Genomic DNA, 12,023 nt, shown 5'->3' on the forward strand with positions numbered 1-12,023 from the left:
GAGATGATTAGTAAACCCAGCTGCCTGGGAAGTCATTGATTGAAGAAAGACCATCACTGAAGTTTTCACTCAGTGCTTCCTCACTGTGCAGCTTTTTTCTTACTGGGTCATGAGAAATGAGAAGAGGGTGGAAAAGAAAGGACACGAAAGGGCAGAGGCTCCATTACTTGGCTTTGTTGTTAGGAGTTATTCCTGAGAGGGTATAAAAGTTAGAAGGAAGAATCCTTTAACATAAAGGTGCTCTGTGTCCTCAAAGGGACTGTGAATAAATTCCGTGATTGTTTGGCCTTAAGATGAGAGATTCAGGGTGAATTGATTTTACCTAAGCTTATGGGAAGAGTTAGGATTAGTCAGAACTGTGATTGAGAAAATTGAAAGTTACCTTGAAACATCAAAGTCTTTGGGGTCAAATGCGACTCTGCTTTTTCTCCATCTCATACCCACTATATCAGCAAACTCTGTTGTCCCTGCCCTCAAAATAGATCTTGGCTTGGGCCATTTCTCACTTCCTCCATTGCTCCCACTCTAGCTCAAAATCACCATTACCTCCTTGACTAGACCAAGGCAACAGCCCTAAACTGGTCTCCTTGTTTGATTTGTGTCCAGCTCAGAACTAGTCTTTATATAGCAGCTGGGTTAAACCTCTTTAATATAAGCAAGACCATATTCCTCTTTCACAGAAACCTTAGTAGATTCCTATTTCAGGTGTTCTTAGTACAACTTGGAAAGCCCTGCAAGGTCTGGCTCTATTTCTGGAGCCTTTTCTCCTGTCACTCCACTGATACTCTATTGCACACCCTAGCCATCAAGCTGCTCTTGCCCCAGGGTCTTTGCTCTTGTGGATCCCCCTGCCCAGATGGGCTTTCCACAGGTACCCACGTAATTCACTCAGTTTATTCAGGTCTCTGTTCACAGGTCACCTCCTCACAGAGGCTTCTCTGGTTACCTACTGTTAAAGCAGGCATTCTCCGTTCCCTTTAACAGGCTTTATGCACTTATCATTACCCAACAAATACATCTTTTAAGAATATTTGTCTTCCCCATTAGGTTGTAAACTCCAAGAGAGCAGGGATTTTGTTTTTTGGAGTATTCCTACCAGCTAGGACTTAGTAAAATGGCCAGTAAATATTTGTTTAATGGATGAATGATTTATAAGCAAAAGGGGATTTATATTTCTTTAAATCTGAAATTTACTGTTTTCATCAACATTTACTTATTATCAGCTATGTACTGGAGCAGGCAAAGTGAAAATATGAAACATTTAAGAAAAGGAACAACTAGGGAACCATAGGATTATAATAGGATATCCAAGCAGCCTTTGCTGAAGATCGTACTTGGTGGTATAGAGGATATAGTCTTTAGAAGTTTCTTTCCCTCTAGCTGTAAATTATCTTGTTTATGACATTGTCTATGCTAAACTTGAGGGGTGACAAAAATTGTTTGATTCTTACAAATTATTTAGTAGCTGACTGATTTTGTAACTCCCTGGTTAACAGTGTGGTCTTCATCTTGTGTGATTCTTTTCAGAAATACAATTTTTTAGGTCTTCTAGTATCTAGAAGCTTTCAATCTTAAAGTGAATTTCAGCTCTAGATCTTTTTGACAAAGGTTCAGACTCTCAGTTCCAAGTATCAGAGAACTATGTTGAATTTAAATGGCTAAGTGAGGGACTTCCCTGGTGGTGCAGTGGTTAAGAATCCACCTGCCAGTGCAGGGGACACGGGTTTGAGCCCCGGTCCGGGAAGATCCCACATGCCATGGAGCAACTAAGCCTGTGTGCCACAACTACTGAGCCTGTGCTCTAGAGCCCGCGAGCCACAACTACTGAGCCCACGTGCCACAACTACTGAAGCCCGCGTGCCTAGAGCCCATGCTCTGCGACAAGAGAAGCCCCCACAGTGAGAACTCTGCACACCACAATGAAGAGTAGCCCCCGCTCGCTGCAACTAGAGAAAGGCTGTGTGCAGTAACGAAGACCCAGCGCAGCCAAAAATAATAAAATGTGTAAACTTATTAAAAAAAAAAAATGAATGAATGAATGGCTAAGTGAAAAACAAACGTTGCAAACACCAGAATGCTCTTTGGGATCATTAGGAAACCCAGCATGCCTTAGTGTATAAAACTAATGTAAGTCATACTTAAATTTGAATTCTTTCTTACTAGTATTATAATTTTGCGCAAGTTTTTTAACCTTTCTTGAGCCTGTTTACCTAATGAGTAAAATGGGTATAAAATTATCTAGCTACTGTACAGGGTTGATGTATGAATTAAGAAGATATTTGTATCTTATAGTTTGTACATAATAAATGGTAGATAATATATAATAGTATATGCATGGGTTGCTGTGAGTGCATATGTTTTTGTATTTTGATAGTTGTGATGTTTCTAATTTTCCAAAGGTATTCGACAGTATTAACTAACATATTTTAAATCTATCCAGTTGTCATGAAGTCCAGTCAATTTGTTTTACGCTTTTATTTTAAAAAGCAGGTGTATTTTGAATTAATGCGTTATTTAAAATAGTATTAGATAGGGAGGGTGGGAGAGAGATGCAAGAGGGAGTAGATATGGGGATATATGTATATGTATAGCTGATTCACTTTGCTATATAGCAGAAACTAACACACCATTGTAAAGCAATTAGACTCCAATAAAGATGTTAAAGAAAAATAAAAAATAATATAGTATTAGAAGTTATGAACATGAGAAAGTGACATAATTTCTGCTTTTAGAGATTAAAACATATTTAGGATCAATATTTTTGAAGCTCTGTAACTGTTTTTTTTTTTTTTTTAAAGTATATTTATTTATTTATTTACTTGGCACAACCAATTCCGGTTCTAGGTCAGAAGAATATTGATCAACAGATTAAAACGCGTCCAAGAAAAAACAAGAAAGATGGAAAGGAAAGTGCTGGGGAAATAGACAGCCATGTTGAACGCAGGCGTTCAGGGTCTCCAAGGAGATCACTGAGTCCACGGAGGTCCTCAAGAAGATCCAGAAGTAGAAACCATCATCGGGAAGGCCATGGGTCTTCTAGTTTTGACCGAGAATTAGAAAGAGAGAAAGAACGCCGGCGACCAGAGCGTGAAGCCAAAGAAAGGACAAGAGAAAGGCGAAGATCCCGAAATATTGATCGGGGGCTGGAAGGCAGGCACAGCAGGAGGAGGGAAAGACACAGAAGCCTTAGTCGAAGTCGTGATAGGAAAGGGGATAGAAGGGACAGGGATCGGGAAAGAGAGAAAGAAAATGAGAGAGGTCGAAGACGAGATCGTGACTGTGATAAGGAAAGAGGTAATGACTGCGAAAAGGAGAGGTCAAGAGAGAGGTCCGAGGAACGGAGAAGTAGGGGTGAGGTAGAAGAAAAGAAATATAAAGAAGACAAAGATGATAGGCGGCATAGAGATGACGAAAAAGATTCCAGGAAAGCAAGCATAGGAGTAGAAGTAGAAATGTGAGGAAACGAAGGAGAAGCTGCAGCAAAGAGAAATCAAGTAAACATAAAAATGAAAGTAAAGAAAAATCAAACGGAGTAGAAGTGGCAGTCAAGGAAGAACTGACAGTGTTGAAAAATCAAGAAAACGGGAACATAGCCCCAGCAAGGAAAAATCTAGGAAGCGTAACAGAAGCAAAGAACGTTCCCACAAACGAGATCACAGTGATAGTAAGGACCAGTCTGACAAACATGATTGCCAAAGGAGCCAAAGTACATAACCAGAGAGCCAAGAAAGACAGCATCAAAGCAAAGAGGAGAGCGTGTGAAAATTTTTTGTAAAAGTGGATCACATTGAATCCTGTAAATGTTGGATTAAATCTGCTTTTTTTTTCCTCCCAAGTTGAGATGGTGCAGTAGCAAGCTCCCTGTAGGCTGCATTTTCATTTCCTCTTTTGTGTAGGGAAGTGCCTTTATTTGCATTGATGTTTCACCCAACTGTTGAGTTTGATACATGATGCACAGATTATTCTTGCATTTTATTGTTTGTTTTTAAGATGTACAGTCTGTACATATGTCCTGAAAATGTTTTAATTCCTTTGGCATGGTTGCCATGTTGGTCCAATTTGTATAAGGCAATAGACTGCCACTAATTCTATTTTTGTTTTGTAGGTGTGGGATTATGGTTTGTGTACTGAAGTTAGCATGGCTGTGCTTTTCATAATAGAATGCTAAAAACTTTGAAAATGGATCTTGGATGTCTATTATAGAATTACATGCTTTCAGTGTACATGAAGGCAGCAGTTGTAGGATTCACATTCTTGTCCACTGTATATTATCTTGGAAGGCTCTTGTTAATATGTCAAACCTAATATTCTCCACAGTTAACTTTAGAGAGAATTTAGGAGAAGTTAGTTTCTGATGCAAAGGTTTCAGTTAGGCTGTGATTTGATCAAAAGTCCTTTTAGAATTCTACCTCAAAGGGACACTGTTAGTATGACTAAAATTTATTCTCTAAGTTTTCCATTTTTATTTGAAAAAAATACATGACATGTAATCCTTTTCTTGAATTTTTCAGATTTTAAAGTACTATATAAAAGGAGAAATTAATGTCTAAAGCCTAGCATTCTTGCAGCAACCCTATACTAACCTGAAATTGGGAGAGGGTGGGGCAGATGAGTAGAGAAATAGATGTAAGCCTCAAGCTTCCAAAGCATTTTTATAAATGGAAAATACTTAAATTATGAAACAGCTTGATATAGTGTCCTTTTTTTAAATTCAAAACTTTTTTTTATTGATAATGAAGATTGCTGTTTGAGTTTTTAAACTTAATCTAGAACAGAGAAGTATTAAAAGTAATGCTATGCTGCATTATTTAAGATAATCAGCAAATTATTTGATAGATTGTTCTTATGACTTGTATTCTGATTACAGAGAAGGATCATGAGTGTGGAATAAATACTGGATTAAATCCTTTATCCTGGGTGTCGGCTTTCCCCCATTTGTTAACATTTATAAGGTATTTTTACTGTGGAAATAGAATGTTAGTAGAGTCACACTTTGTGTAGAGGGATATCTTAGCGCCCAGATGACAAGTGAATTTTAAATGTGTAGATAGAATTGGATGTATGTGATAGCCAGTAATCCTTACAGTTCTTAATGGCAGTTCCCTTTGTCCTTGGGTGTTATGTGTGTCACTAGGTTGTTCCTTGGATTGGATGATTACTTAGTTTCATATCAGAGGTCCTTATTGAGGGACTTTGCACTTGGATTACATATTAGAATAATTTAAAATTTGGACTTGAAGGAACTTTTAAAAGATAACTCGTCCATTTCTTTTTAGAACAGAGAAATAGAGGTCCAAAGTGATTTGTTCAGTCATTGCTAGGACTAAAAGTGAGTCTTCCTCGCAGTGTATACCATAATGACATTTTTTTTTTATCTCACTGTTCATATTGTCCAACTGATGGGCACCCAGAAGCCACCTTGCAAAAAGTGTTAAATGGAACAAAGGAGTACATTTGGAAAAGTCCTTCATATGTGGGCTTAACATTTGTACCTACCTAACTCCAGAAAAATCTCATTAAATGAAGGAATTCTATGAAAATGCTATGTTTTTTCTTTTAAGAGTAGAATATTCAGTCATCTTCTAAATAGCATCAAGCGAATTAACACTGCACATGTAGAAATTAGAAACTGTTCCTGAGTGATGAAAGCCAATAGATTTATCTTTGAAAATTTTAGCATACCTAAATGGATGGTGCTACTCCTTTGAATATAGTTCTACCTGAAATATAATTGAGTGGTGTGTTTTGGTAAAAAGTGGAAACTATTTTAAATAGAAGCGAAAATATCACACAGCATTTGATTTCCTATGATTTTTTTTTTAAGTTTGCTTTTGAGGAGCATTTTGGTATATAGAACATGTAAATACTACTACTTAATGCCGGATATATGCATGACTTAATTTGGAGAGTAGCTTTCTAAAAGACTGCAAAAACAAGTGGCTCTGAAAGGTGTCTCAGGATTGTTTCGTGCAATCTGAGAAAACTTAAAAAGCTTTTGATAGTTTAACTAGCAGCCTCCATCCAGTTTTCTCAACTTATTAAAATGATTTCACCTTTCCATGTATCAGTATGTTTCATCTGTGTTCTAATGTTCAATTTGCAATTAAATCCTATACATGAGCTAGTATATTATCAGTCTTGAGATTTAAATACAAAATTTGCATTTTAATACTCCCCAATTTATAATCTATTAGTTGGATTTAGTTCTTCTAAGGTAGTGGTTCTTAACCTGAGTTATAGGCCCCTATTTAGGAATCTAATGAAAGCTACAGATTTTTCAATCTGTGATTAGGTATTTTGTAGTTAGGAATAAACAGCAAATTTGGGACCTGAGAGTGTCCCAAAGGCAATAGCTACTGGGGTGTTTTTTACTTGAAAGACAAAGTGGGAGGGAAAAAAAGCTAATGGCATTCACTTAATTCCCTTCCCCCTGAAAGTTATTCTTTATGAATAGAAGTAGTTTTTGATTTGAACAGTTGGAGATGAGGCCCAGACACTGGCAGTTTATAAGTTTTTCAGCTGATTTCCAGTGTGCAGCCTCGATATAAACACTGACTAGTTGGTCAGTTCTCATTGATTATATTGTTCAGCTGGTGGACTTTAAGTTGGTTCTGGTCCTGATCTGATTCTATCATCTTGTTAATGGATTCAGCCTTGAATGGCTAGCCCAATGACAGCATCTAAGGTAGAGCTGAAATTATAGGGAAGGAACACTTCCTGATTTTTATAAATGGAAAATACTTAAATTATGAAACAGCTTGATATAGTGTCCTTTTTTAAATTGAGAACTTTTTTTTATTGATAATGAAGATTGCTGTTTGAGGTTTTCAACTTAATCTAGAACAGAGAAGTATTTAAAGTAATGCTATGCTGCATTATTTAAGATTATCAGCAAATTATTTGATAGATTATTTTTATGACTTATATTCTGATTACAATCCTTTAAAAAAAATAAAATTATACTATGGATGTACCTGGTCATCTCACTGATGTTAGTGTAGGACCAGTGCACAGTATGGCTCAGTAAAATAAAATTACATATTGAAGTTTTCAAGTAGCAGATTCCAGCTTTATTAGATAATCTTTTGATGCTTCTACAAGCTTTTTATGGTTAACATAGATGCTTTTTTAGTCTTCCATCTCTCAGGTGAGATAATTAGCTTCATTCCATGAAATACGGATTTTAATGAACCTATAGGCAACAGTAAGAAAAACATTATTTCTCCTGAGTCCTCTGAATGTGAATTAAGAAGGCAATAAGATGTACCTAATAGACATAAAAACAGTGCTGCAGTAGTGACTGATTTAAAAAAATCCAGTTATATACAGTTCATTTGTTATAACAGTTATGGCAATATTCTGGTCATTACCTATAGAATACATTTGACTTAGAAACTCCCTCTGAGTCTTCATACGCTCCCCCCCTCTCCTCTCCAGCTGTGTAGAGAAATATAAAAATACATGGTTAAGCAGAGTCAGTGGGTGAGAAAATGGAACAGACACTCAGGAATTAGGCAGTTAACTTGAAAGTTGCCTTAGAATAAGCTGAATGTGCTGTGTAGGAATTTTGCAAATTGTCATTGAGATTTGTGCAAATGTAAATGCAAATACTGGGTTCTTCTGATAGTTTGCTCTCTCAGGTACTGTACACGGGGGTATACTGCTGGAGGCTACTGCAGCAGAAGTACCGTTTGAGCTATATAGTCTTGTACAAAAGTATAGAGAACTGGAGAGTAGTAGCAGGGAAAGCAGTCCAGCAGGGAGCAACCAGTGTTTGCTTAGAGGAAGTCATTCGACAAAACTTGGCTAAAAAGCAGGTTGCAACTGCAACATGCCTGCTTTATCTGTGTGAAATGATTGATCATTCTTTTATTTGATGTCTGCATATACAAATATAAAGGTGGTCGGTCACCAGTGGTCACCTGTTCTGCATAGCAACTCACACATTGTGTGTGAATGTCAGCAGTTACTCACCAGGCAGTGGCATGAAAAGGCTGGACTCAAACGTGTCGTCTTTAAAGGAACCTCAGGTAGTAAGCATGGAAACCTTGTCCATTATAGCAAATCAGCAAAAGGTTATATTATTATTTTTAATTCGTGCATTAATACCTGCTGAATATTACATACACTGTACAGTCAAGTACAATAAATAAATATGTCATCACCATTTAGTGGTAATTCAAATCTAGCAAGAACTGATAACCAAAATCAGGAATATTTTGGAATACACTAGCCATTTTAGTTGATCTGTTATCTTAACTGCTTTCAAATTCAATGCAAATTTCTGGGGGAAAAAAAAAGAATAAGGATCTTGTAAGTAGAACCCTATTTTATTATTTGTATACATTTTTACTGAACTGGAATAAAACCAGCGATGGTAGGTTAGTAAGTCACAAACACTCTGTCGAGGTACAGCTGATGTCAGATGTGAGTTAAGTAGCTCTAAATGTCTTTGAAATTTCATATCTGCCTTAAGAATCCACATGACTTTTACAATGCCCACACCATAATATATTTAAATTTATATAAATATTACAATGTTTAAAGTTACCCCTCCCCCGAAGATGTGCTGTTTTAACTTTTTGTATTCCTTCACACTTGTTATAGTACTTCCATTTTGAAGAGTAATGTGAAGATGGTAGCTTTTTGATTTAATTATCTGTTTTAAAATTTATTAGTTTGAAATGTCCCACACGAGGAAGTACAATCACCATTTCACTTTTGAAGTCTGTGGTTGGGTGTACAGGCAGGTCATTTTAGATAAAAATACTCTTACCTAACACTAAAGAAAAACCCCACAGTTTTTATCAAACAAGCAAATAAGGCCAGTTTTTAATTTCCAGTTAGAAAGGTGAACTGTCTTACTAGTGATTCAAAAGGTGGACATGAATTGGTACTGGTTGTTGCTACACTTTTGGTAATAATAGATATAAATCTTTTTCAAGCAGAAGAAAATGTAAATAAAAGGAGAACTAAGCCAATCTTATTTATGTGTAGGTAAGATATATAGCATTCAGGGAACTTCCCTGGTGGCCCAGTGGCTAAGACTCTGCATTCCCAGTGCAGGGGGCCTGGACTGGGATCCCTGGTTTGATCCCTGGTCAGGGAACTAGATCCCGCATGCTGCAACTAAAGATCCCGCGTGCCTCAACTGAGACCCGGTGCAGCCAAATAAATAAATTAATAAATATTAAAAAAAAGGATATATAGCATTCAGAACATGAAAAGAGTTGTTAAAGAAAGCTTCAAATAAGATCTGTCAGAACCACTGAACAGTGCACTCTTTGTGAACGATATTTTCATCATCTGGATTGTGAGTGTACACAGTTAAGATAAGAATAGCTATCTTGGAGTAGTTTCTCTTTGAAAAATGCCAGTGCTCTTCAGAATGTATTTGTTTTCCATTATAGTCTTCTTCTATGATTTTAAAATTTTAGAATTTATTTTTTGAATAATACATTCAGATGTTCAAAATTCAAAGGAAATAGCAGAGTTTATAATATTCACTCCTTGTGTCTCCATCTACAGGTATTTTAAGCATCTGGAAGTATGAGTATAGTTATTTTACATGTATATGTTTTTCTTCTCCCTCCTTTAAGCAGAAATTCTAACCTACTGTATGTATTGTTCTGTACCTTGAAAACATTTTTTTTTTTTTTTTACATAATTCTGTATCATTATGTAAAGTGTCTCCCTCATGGTTCTTTTCTTAGGACTGCCTGGTATTTTCTTGAATGGCTGTATCCTAGTGCCTGTTGTTATACTTTCAGATTGTTGCCTTATTGTCTTGACTCCATAAATATTTTAGTGTTGAAGACCATTTTTTTCGTACTTTCAGGCAGAAATGTTTCGGAGTTATGAAAAGAATAAAGACTACTGGGAGCTGGGTGAGGAAGGGTGGTCCTCAGCTAGTTTTTGATTGCTAAAGAGTTCATTTAAGGACTTTTAAAATCTGCTTTCATTCATGTCTGTACATAAATGATAGCATTCTACAGAAAGGGCTTAAAAAAAACTTGAACAGCCCCAGGCAACATTCAGGCATCCACTGGGAGAACTTTGTGTCATAGAGCCAGAGATCTGGGTTTTTATTTCCATTGAATTGGGACTGTGGGCAAGCCCGAAATAATGAACTGACTATATCTTTTTTACTTTACTTTCTTTATATTGTTTTGTAATAATAATAACAATAAACCCCTAGTTGTAAACAGTTTAGGCAGTGGTTCCTATATTCATTCTCTTGCTTTCCTTTTAATATAGTTTTATTGCATCTATATATTCCTAAGAATATTTTATTTTTAAAAAACTAGTTTTAAATTTTATAAAAAGATTATGATGCTCGTCTAATCTCTAGAATTTCTTCCACTTAATATTACATTGCTAAAATTCATCTATATTGTCACTAAAATGTATCCATCTTATAATGTATGTGTATCTCATTCTATGATTATGACTACAATTTATCCAGTTTTCTGTTTGTGGACATTTGAGTTGTTTCCCAGATTTTGTTATTGTGAACAGTGCTTCTAAGAATATTTTTGTACTTGTTTTCTGTTGTACTTGTGCAAGAGTTTCTCTTAGGTATAGAAACTAGGTAGGTGTATAGCTAGGAAATTAGGAAATCCTCAGTTATGTACCTAGGACATTAGTTGCTAGGCATATGTGAATGTTCCACTTCAGGCAGTAATGCCAGACTGTTTACCAAAGTGCTTGTACTGCATGCAACAATTAAGTTCCTATTTCTGAGTTGTGCGTACAAATTGGTTTCTTGCTCTCATGGGAATTATGTTCTAGTTAAATAAATACAAGAAGATAATTTCAGAATTGGTGCAGTCTTATGCAAAGGATAGATAGTGTTGGGAGCTGGGCGATGGATGGTCTTTAGCCAGTTTCTAATCATTAGGAGCAAAGAATGATGGCAAGTGATTAGGAGGGTTTGTTTTAGTTACAGAAGGCCTGGGGTGGATTGGTCATTTGAGGTGAGACCTGGATGAGGAGGCAGCTGGGTCCAAATCAGGGACCCCACGAGTAGAGAGCGCAGAGGCACTGGGGAAGGAACGAACAGGGTATGTAGCAGGTGCAAAAAAGCTACTCTGGTTGGAAAGCAGTGGACCAGGAGGGAAGTGAGAGGTCAGCAGGGCCAGAGCATGACAGGGCGGTGAAGAGCCATTAGAAATTTAGATAGATGAGTGATGTGAGCTTATTTAGATTAAAAAAATATATATTTATTTATATTTATTTTGACTGCTCCGGGTCTTAGTTGTGGCACGCTGGATCTTTTAGTTGCGGCATGCAGACTTCTTGGTTGCGGCATGCGAACTCTTAGTTGTGGAATACATGTGGGATCTAGTTCCCTGACCAGGGATCAAACCTGGACCCCCTGCATTGGGAGTGTGGAGTCTTACCCACTGGACCACCAGGGAAGTCCCGCTTATTTATATTTTGAAAATATTACTCTCACTACCATTTTGGTAATGAATACCAGATCATGATGTGCAGGAATGGAAAAAGGGAGATGGATTAGAAGCAACTGCTAGTCCTGTTGAAAGATGATGATGGCTTAGACTAAGGTAGCAGTGTAGAGGAGAGAAATAGTGAGATTCAGGATATGTCTTACAGATAAAGTGACAGTATTTGCTGATAAATTAGTTTTGTATTTTTAGGGAGTATAAACTTTTAATTTCTAAAACATGGTCTTTAAAACCAGTATGTTATTAATTTAGAAGCTTTGTCTCTGCTCTAAATAACATACTCCATGATTTTAGTAGAGTTAATTGATTTTCACTCATCACTTGAATGTTTTCTGGGATGTTGCAAATGTTTGCTGCACAGATGTTAAAACTGGTTCCTGGGTCTAGCTCCAGACCTTTCCTGTACACTTCTATCACTGCAGTCCCTTTTCTGGCCTCTATCTGGGGACATCTGTCCTTGTTCCACCAGCCATTTCTTGTTCTTTGTTCTGCATTCTTTTTTTTTTTTTTTTTTTTATATTTTTTATTTTTGGCTGTGTTGGGTCTTCGTTGCTG

The 12,023-nt window shown here is 36.7% G+C and overlaps 1 pseudogene; it reads left to right on the plus strand.

Moving 5' to 3' along the window:
• Positions 1-2,828: 2,828 nt before the first annotated feature.
• LOC103071224 (pre-mRNA-splicing factor 38B pseudogene) lies at positions 2,829-3,762 on the plus strand (annotated as a pseudogene).
• The last annotated feature ends 8,261 nt before the right edge of the window (positions 3,763-12,023 follow it).

The sequence above is a fragment of the Lipotes vexillifer genome, unplaced genomic scaffold (genome assembly GCF_000442215.2).
Source record: "Lipotes vexillifer unplaced genomic scaffold, Lipotes_vexillifer_v1.1 scaffold1640, whole genome shotgun sequence".
Lineage (NCBI taxonomy): Eukaryota > Metazoa > Chordata > Mammalia > Artiodactyla > Lipotidae > Lipotes > Lipotes vexillifer.